Source organism: Protopterus annectens, chromosome 7.part0 (assembly GCF_019279795.1).
Source record: "Protopterus annectens isolate FY-2018-M chromosome 7.part0, PAN1.0, whole genome shotgun sequence".
NCBI classification, from domain to species: Eukaryota; Metazoa; Chordata; order Ceratodontiformes; family Protopteridae; genus Protopterus; species Protopterus annectens.
Window position 1 is genome coordinate 809,044,354 of NC_056739.1, and position 18,728 is coordinate 809,063,081.

Sequence of the window (18,728 nt, forward strand, 5' to 3'; positions counted from 1 at the left end):
AAGGTCTTTAAGCCTATACTAGTAATTCCAGTACATAGTTGCATTGCACTTTGCTGTTTAAGTGGTTTAACTGTTGGCATTAAACCCTAGATGTTATGTTGTCCTTCTCTCGCCTTCATTCATTGCTGGATGGGTTCAGAACTGAGAATCGGTTCCGGCTTGGCCTATACTAAACCTCGAGAGCTTCCACCGGCTGGAGGCTATACCTTATCCCATCATGCCTTGGAAAGATTACCCAGATCTCGTTTGCCGCTAAACAAGATCGGGTGCTTCCTACTAGGCTCTAGGCTGAATGGAATCATTTTCTTCATTTTATAGAATTTTTTGCTCTAAATAATTAGTGTGTGTATTGGATAATTCGTATTAGGTGTTAGACACAAGCCTTTCTAGGTCCATTGTGATTTTTTGTACTGTTTCTTGCTGGCCGTCGTCGTTCGCTAGGCCGTTTATCTTTTCACCCTATCCTGGTCACAAACTTGATTAAGTTAAAGAGGTTTTTGGGTTTTTTGTTGTTGTTAGCACTATCTTGCTTTCTTATCCCATTGTCGTTAGGTAGTCCGTTTGAGTTAGAGGGCTCCTTTCAGCCCGTTTAACTTAGAGGGCTTTCCTACTTTCCCCTTTCCGTTTTTTCCTGTGAGGAGTTGTCATTTAAATTAGGGGCTTTTCCTCTGTGAGGAGACTGTCGTTTAAGTTAGAGACTTTTCCTCTACCTACCTTTTACTTCTTCTTGTAGTTGTTTATTGATATATACATATATATATATATATATATATATATATATATATATATATATATATATATATATATATATATATATATATATATATCTATATATATATATATCTTAAAAAAAATTTGTTCTTATTGTTGGGTTTTCCTTGTAGAGTTCTTATTTGTTTGACTTGTTTGCTAGTCATGTCTAAAGATGCTAAAGAAGCAAAGCCTTTGGGCTTTAAAAAATGTGATTGATGCAGCCGGAAAATGTCCTTGACAGATGGACACACCAGTTGGGTGTATTGTTTAGGTGCTGTCCATCTGCAAGAGTCATGCTCTTTTTGCCATGCATTCAGCTCCAGAGTGTTAATGGAGAGGAAAAATAAGTTGATTGTCAGGGGGTTGTTGAAAGTTCCCTTTCCTGAGGCTCTAGAAGGGAAACAGAGTTCCTCAAAATCCTCTCACCAGTCTCAGTCTCCTAGGTTGGAGAAGTCTTTAAAGAGATCTTCCACGGATCCATCATCAAAACCTTCGAAGAAACATACAAAGGAGTCATCCTCAGACCCGAAAGCTTTCGGGCCCGAGAAAGCTACTTCTTCGGCTCTCCTCTAGTTATTTCAGAGCCAACGGAGTTCCATATTTGGAGTCGATCCCCAGATCTAGAACCGGTGTCTTCAGCATTGCATTCACCTATCCTGCAGTTAGTCACATACTCGTCCCGTCCTCTCAGTCCTACAGGAGTCTTTCAGACGATGATGTGAAGTGGGTGGTCAAGACGCTGTTATGGACGCCGGTGCTGGCCAAGATTCTGTCGACCCCGACCCAGAAGGATTCAGGACCAGCAACCATCACTTCCCCTTCATTACTTCCTCCTCCAACCCATGTTGTGGCTTCAGAGCCAGAGTGCTTGGATCTGATTTTAGTGGAACCGTCAGGGCCGAGACCTGCTCCAGGATCTTCGGTCCCGACTACTGCTCCAACTTCCTCAGTTCCATCATCTGTTGAGGGGGTCTAGGGGCTGACGTTCTTCCGTTGGATCTGGTGAGGAGAGTCGAGTTGGACAATTGTCTGATCCGAGTCTACCTCTCGGGCCTACATCAGCCTTGGAGTCAGCCACCTTGGTTTGGGGGAGTCTTCTGGTTCCTTGGAGCCAGGAGCTCCCTTGGAGCCAGGACGTGGTGCTTTAGAGGCCATGAGGAGAGTGTTGTTGCCCCAGATGACTCCACTCTCGGATCCAAACACTCTTCCCCCAAAAGCGCCAGAGTCTGTCTCTTTACCATCTCTCCCTCCCAAGCGTGGAGACCCATAGTCCCAGGACACCCTACTGGGTGATACTATCTCTTCTGAAACCTCTCCTGAGTACTCCTCTGAAGATATTTTGTAAGAGGAAACATCTAGATTCTCCTGAGGAGTCCATCACTTCAGACACGGACCTCAATGATTCAGAAGGGTCCCCACGGTCACCCTTTAAGGATGTCTCCTTTGTGGACATCCTAGAGATAGTTAGAGAGGTGTCTGGAAGTCCATCAACCCTTCTGAGGATGAGTCCATGTACTTGGAGGTTTCGGGTATCGCCCCTCCACCTCTTGGGTGACTCTGCCTTTCGACCAGCTCCTGAATGTAGTTAGTCGGAAGGCATGGAACTCTCCAGAGTCTATGGAACCTGTTCCGAGGAGGCCAAATAAATTTATTACAGCGCCTGCTGACAAAGAGTTCCTCACAAAAGGTGCCCCAGTAGATGCTATGGTAGTGGCGGCAGCCACCAAAAAGGAATTGTCTGAGACTTCCTCCTCTGTCCATCCACCGAATAAAGAATCTCATACGATGGACAGATACGGAAACTGTATGATCTGATGTTGTTAATCTTTTTTCCATTCATCATTGATGGGCTTGGTTCTGAGCCCTCGGAACCGAGTCAGCCTAATACCAAGCTCGCGCCAGCCAAAAAACTTTCGAGCTTAGCTATTACCCATAGTTCCCTTCTCCCTGTTATCTTAGAGCTTGTTTGCTGCGTAGCCGTAAAGCTGTATTCAAGCCAAGCTCTCAGCTAAGTGGAAAACTTTGGATATCTTTTCTGGATATTTTGTCTATTTCTTATTCTTTGTTGGTAATTTTGATATTTCTTTAACTTTGAAGCTGTCTATAGACCTTTTTAACCCTTCTGTTTCTACCCTTTTGGTAGTTTTTAAGTACCATTGGTGGTACGGTCTTTCTTCCTACCCTTGTGGTATTTCTTAAATACCATCGTTAGTATTTCTTCTTGTTCCTTTTTCATCTAACTTGTTGTGTGTTTTTTGATATATAGTTTGACATAGATATTGTAGAAGTATAGACATATTAGACTTAGATATAGTAGAACCAGAACTCTTTGCCTTAGTTTTTCTATCTGACTTGTTGTGTTTCTTGTTCATGATGTCGGATAAAAAGGGCACGTCGGGATTTAAACATTGTACTTCTTGTAAGGGTAAACTGCCGAATAGTGATTCCTATGATGACTGTGTTCATTGTTTGAGGGTGCCCCATATTTCAGTGCAGCCCCCTTGTGTGATTTGTCAAAGTTTTAGTCAGCTCACCTTGAATGAGCCCAAAAACAAACTAATTCTGAAGGGCCTCCTTAAGTCACCCTTTTCAGAGGCCCTTTCTGCGACGGAGGTCTCATCTGCTTGAACCCAGAAATAATAAGAAAAGATCCCACTCTGTTCCCTCTTCACCATCGGGTGACCAGGGCAAACCTGTAAAGTCTAAGGTACCTAAATTGTCTTCAGAGCATAAGTCTGCCTCATCGGCACCGACCTCTTCTGCTCCGACTACGACTGTTCCAATATCGGTGCCTGCTTTAGCTCCAATACTGCCTACGGCACCGACTACTGACTTTCCAAAAATTACTACAATTTTGGCACCGAATGCTGCTTCGCTACAGTACACGCCTTTGATGCTTATCTTTGTGATTACACTTGCTACGGAACCTTCTGTGTCAGCTCTGAGTACCCCTTCCACACCGAGCCCTTTCACAGTCCTGATAATGACAATTTTGACACCACTTCTTCCAGTCTCCAAACTTGAGACATTGGTGCTTGTAGATACCACACCACGGACCCAATACTCTCTATCTACAGATCCATTTCTAGGGCAAGTATACAGTCCATTCCTAGAACAACCTGACTCCCCATTGGGAGAATCCACTAGATCCACCAGCAGCCTTTCCGAGTTTGATGTGGTGCGCCTTGTGGATCAGCTGTTGACAGCCAGGGGGATACCCAGTCCGTCTAGGACCCATCCACCTGCAGGACTTGGGTTGGTTTCTCCCCAGACTCCATCCTACTCTCCTCCTTTGACCATACCGGTTCCAAAGTCCTCAGCTCCGACGTCATTTTTGGAACACCCCCCCCCCATCTTGGCACCTGGAGTGGACCTCACTGGGGCTCCAGGACTGTCCCTTTGGCCTTCGGACTCCTCTGAACCGGGCCTTCTTCAAACCCGTGATTGGGCTACAAGCTCTTTGGCTCATGGTGCGGTTCCAAGTGTGTCTATGGTTCCATCCACAGTGCCGGGAGTTCTGTCTACACCGATCCTGCTTGAGGCTCTACCCTTGGGAGCGGGTTCAATGGAGCGGGGTTTGACCCTGGTTTCGAGGTTGTCCTTTTCGGTTCCGGGCTCCCATCCCTCTTCGGGCAGACCTGCTTTCCGAGCTATTGAGAGGGCACTTGCTTCTGGAAGCATTCCACTGACGTTGGAACTTCAGACATCTTTTCCCCCTGAGCTACAGCTGACACAATCCACCTCCCCAGGACACCAGGCAGGAAAATTGCAGAAGACCACATTACAGGGTGCCGCCTCTTCCGAGTCCTCCTCAGAAGCCACCACTGAGGAGTCCCCATGGAACAGATAGTGCAAGAAGAAGCATGTAGATTCCCCTGAAGAGTTTCTGACAGAGGATATGGATTTCAATGATGGTGAAGGGTACCCATGGTCACCCCCTGATGATGTCTGCTTTGGAGACATCCTTGAAATGTTGAAACAGAGGGGTGATTGGAAGCCCCCTAACCCTTCTTCAAGGACTCTGTGTTTCTGCAGGCTTTCCATACCCGACCATCTACCTCTTGGGTGACCCCACCTGCAGACGAGCTGGTACAACTCGTGGTGCAGCATGCCTGGAAGAACCCTGATTCTGTTGAGTCGATCTTTTGGAAACTTGACAAGATACTACCCCCCCCCCCCTGGAGGAAAACCCACATTGGTCAAGAGGTTTACCAGTCAATGCTATGGTGGTGGTGGCAATCACGGAAATGGATTTTGTCGAAGAGAGTCATACTGTTCCTCCGCCCAACAGAGAGTCATGGGCTGTGGACAGATTAGGGAAGTGAGTTTTTGCTTTAGCGACCTTTGCCATATGGTCTCTGAATTACTTGGCACATTTTACGAGGCTCCAAAGAGACTTGGTTTCCAAACTCTCTGCAACACTAGCAGGGCAGGTGTCTGACGAAGTAAGGGACAGAGTTGCCTTGCAGCTTGCAACCCTGGAATCAATCTCCAATTCATCCATGAGGTTGCTCTCACATGCAACTGAAGGGGCGGCTAGAGCGGCGGTTCAGGCATAGTTGTTAGACGCCATGCTTGGATGTGCCTCTGTGACTTTGCGGACCCTTTCAAGTCTTCCTTCCTGAATGCTCCAATCGAAGCAACTTCCCTTTTTGGCCCCAAGGTGAAAGACACCCTGGCCAGATGTGGGCAGGATGGCAGGCCTACATTATTCCAATCCTCAACATTCCTTTTTCAGAAACCAGAGGAGCGGAAAAATGTGACATAAAAAATCTCAGGGTCCTTTCCGTGCCGCACGTGGCGATGAGTCCCCCAGGGGCAGAGGGGGTAACAATTCTGGAAGACACCCCTACTGAGGCAGAGTGGGTTCGCGTAACCAGGGACCCAGGGATTCTTTCTCTGGGCAGCCTTACCAGTGCTCTTGAAGAGAGGCCCGATTGCCTTCCTCTGTAAACCGTCAGGGGAACGTTTCTCTCCCCACCATGCTGCCTGGTATTCAATAACTTCCAACTGTTGGGTGCAGAAGATCATAACTAGAGGCTACACCATTCCCCTCATCACTTATCCAAAACTTCCAACAAAACTTCCCGACCTACCACCCAGTCAAAGGGAAGAAGCAGCTGCAGAAATAAACAAGCTGTATCAAAAAAGAGTCATCCAAATAGTCCCACCAGGCCAATGTGGATCCAGATTCTACTCAAGATTCCTTTTGGGGCCAAAAAAAGAGGGGACTAGAGACCAATTCTGGATCTCAGAAATTTGAACAAGTCGGTTACACAAATAAAATTCTGGATGGTCACGGTTCAGTCCATTCTGCCTTTTCTAAGGGAAGGAAGTTGGATGTGGTCACTAAATCTCCGGGACGCGTATTATCACATCAAAATGGACAAACGCTCCAGGAGTCTACTTCGCTTCCGGCTAGGAGTCAATCACTACCAGTTTCGTGCTCTGCTGTTCAGACTCTTTACAGCCCCCAGAGTGTTCACAAAGCACATGGCAGTGGTCACAGCTCACTTGAGGCTGCAAGGATTCCAGGTGTTTCTGTATTTGGACGATTGGCTCCTTACCACCCCCACCAAGCATCTTCTGGTAACAGCCCTGCAATATACTCTTTCCCTGATGAGATTTTTGGGGATGACAATAAACTGGGAGAAATCCTTCCTTGCTCCAGCTCAGAACATAGAATTCATTGGAACAGTCTTCGACACCCGTTCTTCTCTGGTGTCTCTCCTAGCTCACAGAATTCAGAGACTGAGACTCCGGCTCCGGTTGATACTCTGTCAAAACAAAGGCTCAGCAAGGGAGGTTCTTCAGGTTTTAGGATCCATGGCAGCTTCCATACCAACAGTGCCTCTTGCGAAACTGCATATGCAAATACTTCAATGGCTTCTGTTATCTCAGTGTTTTCCAAACTACCAACCTCTATGCTTTCAAATTCAGATAACCAATTGTTGCAAGCAGGACCTTCTTTGGTGGATGAGGACAGACACAGAAGTTTGGAGCCGTCCATTCCATTCCCCCCAACCCAAGGCCATTGTGACCACATATGCTTCCCTGATAGGGTGGGGGGCCATTTCCACGGAAAGACAGTCCAAGGCACTTGGCCCACTTTGGAGGCCAACCTGCATATCAACGTTCTAGAACTGAGAGCGGTGCTGTTAGCGTTGCAAGCATTCCAATCTGTTCTTCCTTCTGGAACAATTGTAATTCAGTCAGACAACATGTCAGTAGTCTGGTATATCAACTAGCAAGGAGGAATCAAGTCCTATCCCTTGTGTCGAGAGGCCATGAGAATTTGGCAGTGGGCGATAGCTTCCAAACACTTTCTGATAGCAACGCATATCCCTGGGAATTCCAACGTGATCGCAGACAAGCTGAGAGATGTATTCTCCTGCCTCACGAGTGGTCCCTCAATCCCAATGTAGCAGCAAAAATTTTCAGCCATTGTGGCCAGCCTTGTTGCGACCTATTTGCCTCCCCATCAGACAACAAATGCAGCAGCTATTTTGCCCTATTCCTCCCACAGGGGTGTCCCCGAGGGATGCTCTGATTCACGATTGGCCCATGGGACTGCTATTTGCCTATCCCCCCATCCCTTTGATTCCCCAATTCATAAAGAAAGCTATTCAGTTGAAATGCAAAGCGATCCTCGTAGCCCCCTTTTGGCCTTGACAAGTTTAGTTTCCCTTCCTTCGGCCTCATCTATTATGTCAACCGTGGATTCTGGACCCTTTTCCAGACCTAATTTCTCACCCCCAAGGGTTGAGTCACCAGAACCTATCCAGTCTCATGCTGACAGCTTGGTTTCTCCACTTCCATTAATCGCCAGGCAGGATAACCTTCCCTCACCTCTATGTGAAATTATCCTGGCCTCTCACAAACCATCCACCACAAGACTATATCTAGACAAATGGTAGAGGTTCTCTATTTGATCTAAGAAAAGGAGGCTAGACCCGTACTTGGCTCCAGTTACAGCAGTTTTAAAATATCTGTCAAAATTCTTCGATGGTGGAGCTGCAGCTTCTACCATACGAGTACATCTGGTGGCTATCTCTAACATTCATGATGGGTTGGATAATTCTCCCTTCATCCTCCTTCGGTTATGCAAAACCTTTCTTAAAAGGATCAGCCACATCAAGCTTCCAATCAGACAACCTATAGAGCCATGGAACCTCACGTTAGTTCTTCAGTCCTTAACTCAACCCCCTTTTGAACCTGCAGCGAAGTGTGACCTCAAATTTTTATCTTGGAAGTCACTTTTCCTGGTAGCCATCAAGTCAGCCAGATGAATTTCAGAGGTGCAGGCCTTACTTAATCTTCCACAAGGACAGGGTATCACTCTGGACAAACCTATCTTTTCTCCCCAAAGTTATCTCAGATTTTTCCATCAATCAGACCATTGATTTGCCAGTATTTTCCCAAATTTTTCTAATAAAGGGTAATGCTGTCTACATTCTTTGGATGCACACAGACAACTGAGGTTTTATTTAGACAGAACCAAAGCAATATGTAAAACTGTCCAAATTTTCATTTCGTTTTCTGGACCTAGAATTCTGTCACCAAGGTCACTGTATCAAAATGGCCAAGAGACTGCATACGCTACATCTATTCACTTGCAAATAAACCTATACCACAGAATGTTAAAGCCCTCTCTACCAGATCTATGGCAATGTCTATAGCCTTCCATTCGAGAGCCTCTATGGATGATATTTGTGCAACAGCCACATGGGTTAACCCCCACACTTTTATTAATCATTACAGATTGGATGTGGTCTCTAGAGGGAGAGCTGCTTTCGGCTCAGTGGTGCTCAGAAATGTTGTTTCATAAGGACCGCCCAAGGAACACAGGGTAGCTGGGGATTCTGTCCCATCAGTGATGAATGGAAAGAAGATTAACAACATCAGATAAAGAAGTTATGTCTTACCATAACATTCCATATGTGTTGTTGATCTTCTTTCATTCATCACTTCCCACCCTCCTTCGCCCTCTAAAGGCTCCTGGGGGATACTTTGAGTCCAAGTGGTGATTTTAGGGCATTTGTGCAGAAATAGCCTCTGCTTTACTAGTACTAGGTGGGGAAACTTGATCTAAGGTAACAGGGAGAAGGGCACTATGGGTAATAGCTTAGCTCGAGAGTTTTTTGGCTGGCATAAGCTTGGTATTAGGCCAACTCGGTTCCGAGGGCTCGGAACCAAACCCATCAGTGATGAATGAAAGAAGATCAACAACACAGATGGAACATTCTAGTAAGACATAACTTCTTTTTTTCATCAGCTTTTTTCACCCTTAGGTCGCTGAACTATTTGATTCATTTTACATATGCTTCAGAGGGATCTCCTGAAAGAGCTAGGCAATACCCTCCAAGGTTCTACAGCTGCGAGGGTTTCAGACAAGGTGACCTCTCAGCTTTCCGCTGTAAATTCCATGGTAAGCTCCTCCATGCAAGTTATCTCTTATGAGGCTGATGGAGCGAGCAGGGCAGCGGGAACAGAAATCTCCTTAAGGAGGCATTCCTGGATGTGCTTATGCGAGTTTGCAGAGCCCTTGAAGTCTTCCTTTATCAACGCCCCTTTTGATGGCTCGTCCTTGTTTGGGCCAAAAGTGAAAGAGACTCTGACCAGGTGCGAGCAAGAGGGAAAGACTCTGCCATTGGAGTCCGTTTTTCCCTTCCTACCAGTTCTTACCCCAAAGGCCAGAAGGGGGGAAAAATGTGGTTCCACAAGTCCCAGAGAGCCTTTCCGGATTCACATGGTGATTCTTCCCCCAGGGGCAGAAGGGGAAATAACAATGGAAGATGCCGACTTCGCAGCAGAGGGGGTCCAAAAAAACGGGTTGACAGGGATATGTTCCTTGGTAGGTACTTTCAGCACTCTTGAAAGGAGTCCCGTTTGTCCACTTCTGAAGGCAGTCGGGGGTCACTTGTTACTGTACCCAAATGTCTGGCTAAAAATAATAAATGACAAATGGGTACAAGCAATTATATGCAGAGGCTTCTGTATACCCTTTTCCTCTCCACCTTCAGAAAAAAGATCAGTCCCGGATGTTCCACCCAGTCATAGGGACCAGACAACCCTAGAAGTACAAAGGTTGCTAGTAAAAAAAGTCATCCAAAATGTCCCCACAGACCAAATTGGATCCGGAATTTACCGAGGTTCTTTTTAGTTCCAAAAAAGACAGAGGACTGAAGGCCCATTCTGGATCTCAGCAGGTTAAGCAAGTCTGTAAAAAAGTCAAAGTTCCATATGGTGACACTGCAGTCAATACTCCCCTTTCTGGGGAAAGACAATTGGATGCGCTGAATAGATCTCCAGGATGCGTTCTAACATATAAAGATGGACAGGCGATCCAGGAGTCACTTACACTTTCGGCTGGGAACCAGTCATTACCAGTTCCGAGCTCTGCCCTTTGGTCTCACTACAGCTCCCAGAGTGTTCACCAAATGCATAGCAGTAGTCACGGCTTACATGAGGTGTCTAGGATTCCAGGTGTTTCCGTACTTGGACGACTGGCTCCTGACCACCACCACCAATCATCTACTAACCAGAGCAAGAGACACCACCGTCCACCTTTGCTCTCAACTAGGCATCATGATAAACTTCGAAAAGTTGCCTTGTTGCCATCACAACATATTATATTCATAGGAGCAAACTTAAACAAAAGTGACATGGTAGCCAAACTTCCTCCCGACAGAGTACAAACACTACACCAACAAGTAAAGAACCTCCTTACAAAGAAGAAAGTATAAGCAAAGGTTATTCTGAAAATTTTCGGTACCATAGAGGCAGCAGTATCTTTGGTACATCTCATCCGTCTGCACATGAGAATTCTCCAGTGGCTACTTTTCTCCCAATGGTCCATGCAGGAGTTACCCATATCCCACAAGATTATCTTAGCAGAATCCTGCAAGAGGGATCTGCGCTGGTGACTTTATTCTACTCAGGTGGTTTTGGGCAGACCATTCATTCCTCCACAACCAATAGCTACAGTGACCACGGACACTTCCCAGATGGGGGGGGCTGGGGATTATCTAGGGAAGACTGTCCAAGGAGTTTGGCAGAAATATGAGAACCACTTGCATATCAGTTTCCTAGAGATGAGTGTGGTGGTTCTGGCATTGCAGGCATTCTACAACTCCCTTCCACTAGGAACGACTGCAATCCAGACAGACAATGTGTCAGTGGTGTGGTATATAAACAAGCAAGGAGGAACCAGGTGATACCACCTATGTCAAGAGGCACAAATAGTATGGCAGTGGGCAGTCTCTTTCCAATGCTTTCTAACAGAACGCATATCCTGAAGAAATCCAACGTGATAGCAGACAAACTCAGCAGAAGTATTCTAATGCCTTATGAGTGGTTCCCTAAAACACAAAATTGTGGATCAGATTTTTCACCATTTGGAACAGCCTTGCTGCAACCTTTGTACTATGTCCATGAATGCCAAATGCAGCAGCTAATTTGCCCTGATCCCCCCTCCGGGGTAGTCACCAAGGGATGCACTTGTACACGATTGGCTCCTGGGTCTTTTTTATGCTTTCCCTCCTTTTCCCTCGATTCCCAAAGTCCTTCAGAAAGCCAACATGTTGAGAAGCAGGTTAATACTCATCATCCCATACTGGTCTCGTCAGATTTGGTTCCCCTTCCTATGGCCCCATCTACAAGATGAGCTGTGGGTTCTGGACCCAGTTCCAGACCTCCTGACTCATCCATCAGGGACGCTCCATCAGTCGGTCCAAACCCTCAAACTGACAGCTTGGATGCACCAATTCCACTCCTAGCCAGGATTCCGAATATTTCTCTCGCTGTGAAACATATTCTGATCTCATCCCATAAGGCGACCACTAGAAAGCTTTATGCTAGCAAATGAAAAAGGTTTTCCTGTTGGGCTATCAAAAATCACATTGATCCTTTCACGGCCCCCGTCACATCTATTTTAGACTTTTTAGCAAAACTTTTTAACGAAGGTGCAGCAACGGCTACCATACGAGTTCAATTGGCTGCTATATCAAACTACCATATTTGAGAAATGGGATTCAAAATCATGTCCCATAGACTGTGCAAAGCCTTTTTGAGAGGTACTTTCTTGCTAAGGCCACCAGTAAAAGAACCACCAGCTCCTTGGGACCTCAATTTGGTATTGTCCACTCTAATCCTTCCTCCCTTTGAACCTGCATCATCTTGTCATCTCTGGTTTCTAAAGTGGAAAAAGATCTTCTGAGTAGCCATCACGTCTGCCAGTATTGATAATGCATTCTCCCTATTTGATTTTCCACAAGGATAGAGTGTCCCTGAAAACTAATCTATCTTTTCTTCCCAAGGAATGTTCTGAGACTAATTTATATCAATCTATTGAATTATCAGTGTTTTTCCCAAACTATGGCAACAAGGCAGAATACAGATTACATCAACTGGACGTACACAGACAATTACATTTCTACCTGCACAGAACAAAGGAACTGAAAAAAAATCAGACCAATTATTTGTGTCTGTCTCAGCTATGAAAAAGGGCGCCTCAATATCTAAAGTCACGCTTTCAAAATGGCTTACTGATTGCATAACCTTTTGGTCACATCTCAAAATAGAAAACTTCCAGGCAAGATAAAAGGTCATTCTATAAGGGCTGTTGCGACGTCTTCAACCTTTCAGGCAAAACTACCCATAGACTTGATTTGTTCTGCAGCTACATGGGTAAAGCCTCATACCTTTATTACTCATTACAAAATGGATTTGTCCTCCAGGAACAGGGCTTCCTTTGGATCTACTGTTCTGAAGAGTATTTTCCCCTGAGCCACTCAAGAAATAAGGTGCTAGGGACGCTGTCCCATCCAGCAATGAACAAAGGCGAGATAAGGACAACATAACATTAAGAAGTTATATACTCACCATAACGTTCCATGTTTGTTGTCCATCTCGCCTTCATTCTTGTGCCCCACCCTCCTTCCCCCAGCATTCACTCCTGGAGGATCGACATGTCAAACAAAAATTGGAAATTCATGTTCTCTGTTTCTCTTCCTTGGCTCCTTTAGTAGACAGGGGTTTATGTAGGAACTACTAGTTTAGGATTTGCAAACAAGATCTGGGTAATCTTCCCAAGGCATGATAGGATAGGGTATAGCCTCGAGCCGGTGGAAGCTCTCGAGCTTTAGTATAGGCCAAGTCGGAACCTATTCTTGGTTCTGGACCTATCCAGCAATGAATGAAGGCGAGGTGGACAACAAACATGGAATGTTATGGTGAGTACATAACTTTTTATTTTCATCACAGTGTCAGTAACAGCTTCTCTTCCTCTTTGAAGAGTGCAGACTTTCAGATTTCAGATCAGGAAAATAGTTCACTGTACCAAAATTCCAGCCAGGTTGATTCTTCAAGCCTTGAGGGTCAGTGTCAGCAGTCATAATTTTAGTTCCTCTAGCAAGATTTCATATGAAAATTCTTTAATGGATGCTAGCAACACAATGGTCAATTATTTACCAGTGCATGTCAGCAAAAATAAGAATCAGACAGTCATGGAAAAAACACCTTTGGTGGTGTATTTGATCAGACCAGGTTCTACAAGGCGGTCATTTCGTCCTCCCTCAGCCCAAAGCTAAAGTGACCATGGATGCTTCCCTGATTTGGCGGGAATGGGGCACTTCCTGGGGAAATCAGTCCAAGGCACTTGGTCCCTCAAAGAGGCCAACACAAACAACAATGTCCTGCAAATGAGAGCAGTAATGTTGGAGTTGCAGGCATTCCAATACTCTCTCCCTTCCAGGACAGTTGTGATCCAGACAGACAACATGTTACTAGTTTGGTGCATCAACAAATAAGGGGGAGCCAGGTCTTACCCCTTGTGTTGAGAAGCTCTCATAGTGTGTCAATAGGCAATCTCTTCCAACTGCTTTTTGAGAGCAACGGGTATTCCGGGGAAGTCCAACTTGATAGCAGACAAACTGAGCAGGTCCATTCTACTACCTCACAAGTGGTCTGCCAACATAAAAGTGACAGATATGATTTTATGTCAATGGGGCCAGCCTTGCAGCAATCATTTTGCATCTCCCCTAAACTGCAAATGCAGCAGCTTCTTTACCCCAACCTTGCATGAATGACTGAGGGGTGCTCTATTCCTCAATTGTCCGCCATCTTCTTTATACTTACTCCCAACTCCTCTAATTCCCAAATTTCTACAGAAAGCTGCATGGTTGAAGAGCAAAGCCATTTTCATTGCTCCTTACTGACGTCAACAGATTTGGTTCCCCTTCCTTTAGCCGCATGTGCTTTACCACCTTGGATTTTGGATCTTTTTCCAGACCTACTGTCTCACCCAATAGGCATGATTCATCTGGATTTCTCAAACGTCGAGGTAACAATGTGGTTTCCTGAATTCTGTTAATAGCCAGACAGCCAATGCTCTCTTCCCCTGTCCGTCACATACTTTTATCTTCTCATAAGGCTTCTACAAAAAACTTTACAAAAGTAAATGGAAAAGATTGATTTTTTGGGCACATCTAAAATACACTGACTGCTTCTCAGCTCCTATACAATCTGTTCTGGAATTTTTTGCAGTAATTTTTAATGAGGGAGCTAGCTTCACCAATTAAAGTTGAGTTGGCAGCAATCTCTGATTTCCATAATGGATTTGAGAATTTTTCCTTGGTTTCATCTAAGCTTTGTAAACCCTTTTTAGAGGCACACTCCTGCTAAGACATCATATAAATATCCTACTCCTCCATGGGATTTAAATTTAGTACTGCAGTCTTATTTTATTCCTCCTTTGAATCAGCAGCTAAATGTGATCTTAAATTCCTGACCTGGAAAACTATTTTCTGGTAGCTATTACTTCTGGTAGAAGAATTCAAAACTTCAAGCCTCATCTTCTAAACCTCCCTACTTGGTTAGTCATAAGGATAGAGTAACATTACGTGTCAATGCTTCTTTCCTTCCTAAGGTGGTGTCAGAATCCAATAATGTGAAGTTGTTCAATCTCGCCGTTCATTCATCACTGATGGGTTCGAAGCCGATCCTCGGCTCTGACACGGCCGACTAGCAAGCTCAAAGTTCTCCAGTAGCTCGTGACCCCACCCCTTATCCCACAATGCATTACTGGAATTACCTCAGATTTAGTTTGCCGCGGCACGAATCTCTTGGTTTCCAGCTTTGCTCAAGACTTTCTTGGGAGTTTTTCAACTTTCAGCAAGTTATATTTTTCAGTTTTTATATATACTTGATTTATATTTAGTAGCAGATATTACTAGCTAGTAGATAGTAGTTTTTCTGTGTTCATCCCCTTTCCCCAGTATAATCTGTCTTTGTCTTCGGCCCTTTGGCCTTAGGATCCCTTCAAAGTTATTAGTCTGTGTTCCCTGTTGGGACTATTGTAGTTGGATTACTTAATCCTGTTTATATATAGTTGCCCCTTTTGGGCTGTGTGTGTGTTGGTGTGAGTTAGTTAGTTAGTTAAAAATAGCTCATAGTTAAATAGTGTGTTTCAGTTGGAAATGTCTGAAGAAAACGACAAACATCCAAAGTCTGTGTTTAAAAAGTGCCCAGACTGCGGACAGAAAATGTCAGTCACGGATGCCCACATGCAGTGTGTCAACTGTTTGGGTGAGGCGCACCTGCAAGAGTCTTGCAGTATCTGTCACTCCTTTTTCACCAGAGTGCTAGCAGAAAGAAAGAGGAAATTGATTGTTAGGGGTATCGTCAAACACCACTTTTCTGAGGCATTGTCTGACCAGGATGGAGCCAGTAAATCATCTAAATCATCAAAATCTTCCTCTGATTCTAGGTCCAAAAAAAGGAAAAAGGTCAGAAAGTGTGATGACTTCGGCTCCACTGCCTTCGGAGCCGACGGTCTGTTTTTTTCGGAACCAGGACACTGCTCTTGAACCGGTTGCTGAAAAACCTCCATCCATATTGTTACAGTCGGCTCCATATGTTCACTCTTCCAGGTCCTCTGTCAGCCTATCTGATCTGGATATGGACCGGCTGGTTCAGAAACTTTTAAAGGCACCAGGCCTAGTTAAATTGCTGTCGGCTCAGACCTAACCGTCAGAGCTGAAGACCACTACTCTTGAATTGTCTGCTCCTCCTCCGAGCCATACCGGACATTCGGAGCCAGAGGCAGCCAACCTGATGATTGTGAATCCCTTGGAGCCGACACCTGCTCCAGTGTTGTCGGCTCCATCTGATCGGACGTTCTTGGCACCGGCCGGGGACTCTAGCAGCTGACACTCTCCAGTCGGCTCCTAGACTTCCCGGTCTGCACCGGGGACTCTAGGAGCTGACACTCTCCGGTTGGGTCCAGGAAGGATAGCCGCACCAAACTTGTCAGTGCTGACTCTTCCTCTCTGGGCCTTGGCTCAGGTGAGCTCGGCTCCTACCTCTTGCTTGGAGTCCATGGCTTTGGTGTGGGAGGAGATGGCGGCTCCGTCAGAGCCATCGACTCCTTCTCATCGGAGCTGAGGTGCATTCGAAGCCATGAGGCGAGTCTTATCTCCTAAGGCTTCCTCATCTCAAGGTCTGGCCTCTTCTTCCCCTAAAGTGCCTGTGTCAGTTTCTGTCTCCTCCGGTCATCCAAGCAGCAGCCACCAAAAAGGAAATGTCTGAGACTTGCTCATCTATCCATCCTCCTAACAGAGAATCTAGGATCATGGATAGATATGGGAAACTCATGTTCAGTTCAGCGACTTTCTCACTCAGATCACTGCACTACCTGACACATTTTACCAGACTGCAGAGAGATCTCCTTAAGGAGTTGAGAGATACTCTTTTGGGTGCTGTAGCTTCGAGTGTATCCGACAAGTTTGCCACTCAGCTCTCTACCCTCAATTCAATAGTCAACTCGCCCATGCTTCTCGAATCATACGCAGCTGATGGTTCGAGTAGAGCTGCAGGTACAGGAATCGCTCTCCGTAGGCATGCCTGGATGCGACTCTGTTCCTTCACGGAACCCTTCAAGTCTTTCTTTACTAATACAAAAAAATAGCCGAAATCTTGTACGGAACCACTAGTGTAGTAGAAACTTGTACTGACGAAAAACACAATACGAAAAGAAATGCAAACACTTTAATAATCCATTTTAGCGCTTTCATCTCAAATAGAGACTTCTTCAGAAATAAAACAAAAGCACCAATTAACTCCATTTATATACTAAACCATCATGACATCATCATTAATTAATTAAATTTAAAAAGATATCTCCAAAATTACGTTTAAAAGCTTTCTTATATACACTACTGATTTACATCCTATGGATTATTAACCACTTGATGTTGAATATTTGTTATATAACATTTATCATATACATAAATATACTTTCACTTTAGTTAAGAAATATATTAATAAAGATTAATAAAAAATGTAATATAATAATAAAGTTAGATACAAAAATAAACTTTAAAATTCTTAAATTAAGACCCATTGAATTTCTATCCATATGCTATAGAATCTAATGATACACCTTAAATTAATACTATTAAAAAACACGTTGTTAGTCCTATGTATTATTTCTATATATTATTAGCTCTCTCTTGTAACATAGGAACAAGTGATACATAGTCATTTAAGCCTGGTGCAAACATAGCTGCCAGTCTAAATTGCCACTGGCGCTCCTTCTTTTTTAAAACATTTTTCCAATCTCCACCTCTAGGGTTAATTTGTACTGTTTCCAGAATGCCAAACACAAATTTATCAAATTTTTCACAATTGATAGAATGTCTATATAATGCATTTGTAGTTTTGTGATTGTGTTCGTATATTCAGTTTATTAACATTCTTTCAGTTTTCCCTACGTAAAAATGCCCACTTGTCGTACACCAAGCCAAATATACTACCCCTCTTGTATTACAATTGCCCTTTTTAAACCAAACTTTACTCCCAATATTGTTGTTTAAAACTAATGTAGTTTCTTTAATAATATACGGACAATATCTGCACATACCACACTGCTTTGTACCCCTCTTGTCTTGACCCATACTGTCAAATTTATACTCCAATAACTGTTGGATATTATAACCTACTCTGTTGACAAATTTTGGCCTATTGCCTACTTTATCTAAAATTTCCTTTTTAGTTCTAAAAATATTCCAGTTTCTTTTAAGAGCTTCTTGAACTAAATGGGTATTTGTATTGTACTGCAACGTACAAGCTTTAGTAAAATTTACTGGTTTTGAACTATTTACACTGTTGCCTGATATCTCTTCCAAATGAGTACCTAACAAAGGATGGTACTTAATACCCCATTGTGTATATATTTCTTGAAGAATATTGTCTAGAAGCTCCAATGGATAACCTCTCTCCACAAACATATCAGAAATAATTTTAAATTCTTTACCTAGATCCTCTTTACAGGATGTCATCCTAGCAATCCTAATAGCCTGTCCTTTCACTATACTAATTTTTTGGCTAAATGGATGTTCACTTTGAAAATGTAGGTAGGCATTACAAAAAGTCTTCTTTCTATATACCAAGGATTTAAATCCCTCTTTTTCTTTGGAAATGGTAGTATCCAAAAAATTAATCAAATTTTTGTGGTATTGATACGTAAATTCCAAAAAATGAGTAGTTGAATTTAAATATTCTATATATTTAGGGACCTCTTCTTCCATACCAGTCCATAATATAAAAATATCGTCCAAATAGCATACGTATAGTTTAACACTAGCCCAATAGGGGCCACCAATAACAAAGTTGTTCTCCCAACCCAGTAAAACTAGGTTTGCATAAACGGGTGAACATGCTGCTCCCATGGGGACACCCTTGATTTATTGATAATATTCATCTTCGAACCAAAGGAAATTGTTGTCTAGTACCAAACTCATTAATTCACAAACAAGTTTAACCATATCATTATCCAAGTCCGAATATTGGAAAAGCACTTCTTCAAAAAAAGTTAACCCTTCCAATTTGGGGATACTTGTGAAAAGATCTTTTATATCCACTGTGAGGAAAAGAACATTATCACTAAAGAATTCTTGTTTAATATTCCTCAAAAA

The 18,728-nt window shown here is 43.9% G+C and overlaps 1 protein-coding gene across 1 annotated transcript in view; it reads left to right on the top strand.

The window, feature by feature from the left end:
* ZCWPW1 (zinc finger CW-type and PWWP domain containing 1) overlaps positions 1–18,728 on the top strand; it is a 2,385,176-nt gene that overhangs the window by 119,747 nt on the left and 2,246,701 nt on the right. The window lies entirely within an intron of this gene.